Source organism: Apis dorsata, unplaced genomic scaffold (assembly GCF_000469605.1).
Source record: "Apis dorsata unplaced genomic scaffold, Apis dorsata 1.3 scaffold_645, whole genome shotgun sequence".
NCBI lineage: Eukaryota > Metazoa > Arthropoda > Insecta > Hymenoptera > Apidae > Apis > Apis dorsata.
Window position 1 is genome coordinate 31,812 of NW_006263836.1, and position 5,937 is coordinate 37,748.

Sequence of the window (5,937 nt, forward strand, 5' to 3'; positions counted from 1 at the left end):
CGAGTACGAAATGAGAATCGAGAATCGAGAGGAGGGGCAGGAGGAGAGAGATAAGAGGGAAAGGTTAGGATCGAGAAGGGATTTTATCTCTTTCTCTCTCCTCCCTCCTCTTTTTTTCCTTTGCTCTAATCGAGGACGCGATTCGATCTTTGCGTGTGACGAGGTTCCTAAGCGGGGAAGGGTCTGTTTGTTTGGAGTGGGATGGAATTGAATTTGTTCGGGATACAGAGTGATAATTCGATTTTCGAGTGACATAGCTGGATAAAAGAAAGAAAGTTTCGCAAAGCTGATCTTGCGAGATAGTTGGACGGTGATTCGTAAGTTGTTTTAAGAGAGAGAGAGGGGGTTGGAGCGACGATCGACCGATGACTCAAAAGTTTCGACGAGAAGTTTCGGTCGAAGACCTGTACAATCGCTGGGTTATTATATAGTCGAATAATTTGCGCGTAATTAGGAGAAAATTTATGTGCGAAGACCGATTGGCCCGCTCTCAAGATCCGGATTTGAATTTGTTATAATATTCGCGGAAAGTAAAATATTTGCGTTGGACCCGGCGAATTCATTAAGTTTCCTCGAGTAGAGAGGGAGAGAGAGAGAGAGAGAGAGACGAGTCGCCTCTCTTCTTTAGAGGCTTTCGAGAAGGAGGGGTGGGGAGAGGGATAGCTCGAGCCTATTATTTTCTCGATCGATGGTGGATTTGAAATTCAGCCCAACGAACGAAACGAGATACACTCGTGTTATTCCACTCGCTCGCTATTTATCGTTATCCCGATGAATAATTGAATTAGCCATGAAACTTTCATTTCGCCGAAGAAGAAGGGAAATATTCGTCCCTTATTTATGCGGATGTTTAAAGATTCATCTCAGAAACGTTTAACCCCGAAACCGTGGTTAAGCCGCGAAACAAGGAAATTTCGATTCGCGTTCTCGCCCCCCTCCTCCTCCTCCTCCTCCCCCGCTCCTCGAGGTAAGGCGAGGGTGGAAGGGGTTAACGAGAGTTCAACAAAACAATTAGAGGGATAAGAGTGGGAGAGAGAGAGGGATAATTGTGATTCATGAACGGGACGTCTCGACTGCGAAATTACGATGATTTTCTTCGTATTATTGAAATACGGCGAGCGGCCGAATTACTTTTCGAGGACGTCGGCCATGAGAGGGAAGGGGATGGGGGGCGAACGAACGAATGGAGGAAAATGGAGGAGAGAGAGAGAGAGAGGGATAAGTTGGAACTGCTAATAACAGGAGAAGATGGCGATCCCCATTTGGAGGAGTTAAAAGTGGGGAACGACGATCCGAGGCGAGGCGAAAAGAAAACCGGTGGAAACCGGAGGGAGGATGACTTTATTATCTTTCGCGAGCAGACGCTTTCGTGCAAAGAGAAAAAGGGATTATTATTAAAAAAGATATCGCAGATTGCAGCCTCGATCGCGGTCCCGTCGTTACCCGAATAAAATTTCTCTCGTCGCGACTCGCCGTGAAACTCGATCGCTGTTGAATCAAACTATCTCCTCCCTCCGGAAAAGGAAGAAGGAAAAGAAGATGGAAAAAAGAAATGGAGGAGTAAGATTTTCGATTTTTTTTTTTTTCTTTTCCTTTTTTTAATCAAAAGACGTGTTCCAATCTCCTTGAATCCTTGACGGTGATATAACGACCGCGATAAAAATATTCACCGCCGGGGAGAACTAATCTAAACTCGCGACGAAACGTTCGAGTTGTCGCGGTTAAGCGACGAATGAAATTAAATTCCCCGCGTATAACCACGGTTCAAAGTTTCGTTATTCCTTCGTTTCGCCTCCGTTTCCGTTCGAGTAACCTTCGAGTCCCCCTCCTTCCCCACCCTGCGCTGCCTGGACGAGCATTAAGAACGATAAATAATAGAGACGTCTTCCGGAATTCTCGACGACCGCTCTCCTACTTCATCGTTCACCTCTCCACCGTTTCATTCGATTACGATCGACGGAGGAACGGCCAACCTGTTTCCCGATATCAATAACCGAGAATCCTCTTGGCACGGCAGTCTCCCCCTCTCTCTTACCGATCGAGGTGGTTGTGTAGAGCAGATGTGACTGAAACCAGATATATCCTTCGCCCCGGAATCCGATCCACGCTCCCGCCAATTAAGCGGAATCGACGGAAGAGCGTGTACACACACAGGATCCGATCCCTCCACGTTTCCTCCCGCGTCCTGAGATTGGCTGGAAAAATTCGATGACGTTCGAATCGATCGCGTCGATGGAATCCGGTTCTATCGACGTGTCCTCGAGGTGCGAGGGAACCATTTCTCCCTCGTTCTTTAAATGGGAGGGTCCTGTGAGCGAAAGAGAAGGAAGGGAACAAATCCATCGCGGTACCAATTAACAGTTGTCGGAGTATTGGAAATAAGTGGGGATCTTCTCGAGGTTCGCGCCGTTTGTCTCGCAAGTGAAGGAGAGACAGAGAGAGAGAGGTGGCTTCTCCTCTAACTGACTAAGGCACGCGAACCATATTTCACTCCTCTAATAGCCGACTTAACATAACGTATGCCTCAGACACTTGCCCCTACTTCGTATCCTCTCCCTACCCTGCATACCCTCCGAATAGCCATCCCCGTTAGCGTCCGAACTTTCGACCCTGAAACCGCGAGACCCCTTTTTATTTACCCTTTCGCGATAATTCGAAAAGAGAGAAATCGCGCGTTCTACTCGAAGCTTCCTCTTCCAAAGTTCTTCTACGCGAAACGCACGTAGAAAGACACGAGAAGCTTTTCGAGAAGTCGTGGATGCTACGCGAAACGTATTCGAATGGGAGCTATCGCCTCTAGGACTTTTATCAAGAGCGCGGCGAAACTTAGTCTTAGGTTCGATTCGAGTTAGATTCGTATGCTTATATTTACCGATCTACGATGCTAGTAGGCCGACGACTGGGAGGAACGAATGGAACGAGTGGAACGATCGAAGGGGTGGTTGGTCGGGAGGGATGATCGGGGATCGATAGGAGAGGGCGTTGTTGGCGCGTCGCAGTTAATTGCACGGGATCGATGAAAAGCGAAGGGAGAAGATTCGGCGGGCGAAAGAGGGGGCGGATATCCGTTAAGGTAGATCCGATCGATCGGAGGAGGAGAAGCATGGACGGGCGGGCCGGAATCCTCGGAATTGGCGTACCATTGGGACCGATTAATTTGTCGAGCAGCCAAGAGACTGGTCGTACGGCGTTGCCGTCGGGATTTAAAGGGGTGGAGGGGCAGGCCGCAAAAGGGAAATACCGGAGTGGCTATCCCCGACCGAGCGTCTGTCCCTCTGTTTCGCGGGTATCCGTCACGGATCGAACGGATACCTCGCTTTGTCTTTCGATCTCTTGCTCAACCAGATGCCTGGACAAATTAATTAACGCCGATCTTTGTATCTATGTTTCCCTCTTCTTTCCAGAATCGCGCAACGTTCTCGATGGATTTTCCAACTCCTCTCTTTTATAATTTCCAATTCGGCCGGGATTCGTCGCACAGGGTTCCGAAATTCCTTTAAATTGTCGCTTCTCGATCCCTCCTCCGCATTATCGGCGAATGGAAGACGTCTGTGACGAGGACACGGCTCGTGCATCGACCCCTTACTCCTCGATTTCCTTTTAGCTCGATACGATACTCGGCCAGCCAATGTAATCACACGATCGGCTGAACTTCCCAATCTCGAGTTAACGTTCCTCGACTCTTACGCGCGGATCTCGATCGAGGAGAGGCTTTCCACGATCCTGCAATCTTCCTTCTCTCCATCTAGAGGGGAGAGGAGTGACTCCATTGTTTTTCCAACTCGTTCGTTCCTTCCCCGATCTTCGATCTTTAATTCTCGTTCTCCCTTCCTTCCTTTAGTTTCCTTTCAAAGGAAACGGTCTTCTTTCCTTTCCTTTCTTTTCTTTTCTTTTTTTCCAATCGAATCGTAGGTTTAGCCTTCGTTCGAAGCGATCTCGACCCCGTTGGGGGATAATTCGATCCGATTAACGGCGGATTTCGGAGAGCAAAGTGGTCGCAATTAGATCGCAAACCGGGAAATCTTGGAGAAACGGGTGTATCGGGACGACGACACCCAAAGGTATCGTTTACTTTGCAAAATCGACCGCGAATCCCATTCTTTCGGCGGAGGAAAAAGAGATTCCGGTTGGAATACCTCGAACGAAAGATCGTCGACTCGACCCGAGTTCTTCGAAATTTTCCTCCCGCAACGAGCGGAACGGGAACACGAAAGATCGTTACTTACGCGTGAGTGAGGTCACCGCCGGGAGAATTCACACTCTTACGTCCTCGAATCGAAGAAGAAGAGGAAGATTGGAATGCACAGCATCGTACACGAAAAAAATTACAAACACGAGTTACATAGTTCAATGTACCTATCCAAGTTTTCCCTTTGAGACTCGAGTTTCAAATTTCGTTTCAAAGATATTGCCACTAGACTCTGGTGATCTTGTGGATATACGCAACCCATATTGATATTCGTTAACGAGATATTTCTTCCTCGTCAATAACTCGTATTCATACGTAAAAAAAAAAATGGAAAACGAAATTTGGCGAGCAAAGTTCATTCCCCGAAAGTGAAACGCAGCGAGTTTACCTGCCCTGCGTAAAGGAAACACGGAGTCATCCTTTGTTGTCGGGTTCGGAGTTTCCCCATAGAATCGATCCCTGTGTTGGCGATACGATACGCGTTCAACAATGTTATCCCCTGCTCCTGGAGGAGAAAGACGCCCCCTCCCTTCCTCCTCTCGGCCGTAATAAAAATGGAAGGGTATTAGAAAGGCACCCGCGCGGGTGCCCTTTGTCCGCGCGACTTCATTGTACACCCCCGGTGAAAATATTCCCCGGGGATGAAAATCCATCCGCTGTCCGTTGTCCGCGCCCTATCGCGCTCCACAAAGGGACCGATTAAGTTATGAATAATTTATGACCGTTGGATTCATCGGTATTTTTATAAAACGAGTATCTCCCCTCCCTGTAACCAAGTCGTTGGCCCGTGGAATTACCGAGGAACGAGATTCATCTTAGCGCGGTTTTCATCCAAAGGATTTTCCTTTTTACCTTTCTCCTTCGAATATCGAGTATCGATTGCTTCGTATTATCCGAGGTTACGCGGAAAAAAGAAGAAGAAGAGAAATCTCGAGACGAGAGCGCAATTCTCGTTAATGAAATATATCATTAAGAGAGAGAGAGAGAGAGGGATACTTTTCTCCACCGAAAAATTGCCGATTGGGAAATTACTCGAGGTGGAAGTTAATCAAACTTCAAAATTACCCTCCAAATTTTCCAAATTTATTCTCCACTGAATCTCGTTGCTCCCGCGCGAGATAAACCCACGCGTCCCCCGCGCGTTATTCGCTTATAAATAGCCTTCGATCCATCTGTACCCGGTTTCTCGAACAGAATTGGAACAGGCGGAGATTTATCGGAGAAAAATCGAAATCGAGTCGTTCCATTATCTTCTAAAAAAAGGATAACCTTTTTCCCCCGAGGAGGGAAAAATTGTTGAAAATTGGCCCCTTTCGATCCGTCATCGAACGCGTCATCCAGACGAGCAGCAGGTCGGTTGGTTGAAACTAGGCGGAGGTGGCGGAGAATAAACAGAGAGGAGGATCGCCCCCTGTTTTTCACGGTAACTTTTCTCATTAGCATTCCGACAGCCGCCCGCTACCAACGTTCAATTTGCTCTTTATGCATAAGACATTACGCGGCCGGGCCGCGAAAAGGGAAAGAAAACGAGAGGAAAAGCAGCGGCGGCGTCCTTTTCTCTCGCCGATTCTCGGGTTACCGCGTTTGCCACCACCATCTTTCCACCCCTCGCGCGGACCAAAGCCAGCCCATAAAGGAAGGGTGGAATGGAAGCTCGCTTTCCTCGAGGAAATGGTTTCTCCAGGAGGCGCGATGCGGTCCCTCTCTCTCTCTCTCTCTCTCTCTCTCTCTCTCTCTCTCTCTCTCTC

At 48.2% G+C, this 5,937-nt stretch overlaps 1 protein-coding gene across 1 annotated transcript in view; it reads left to right on the forward strand.

The window, feature by feature from the left end:
- LOC102676198 (protein O-mannosyl-transferase TMTC2) overlaps positions 1–5,937 on the forward strand; it is a 99,716-nt gene that overhangs the window by 738 nt on the left and 93,041 nt on the right. The window lies entirely within an intron of this gene.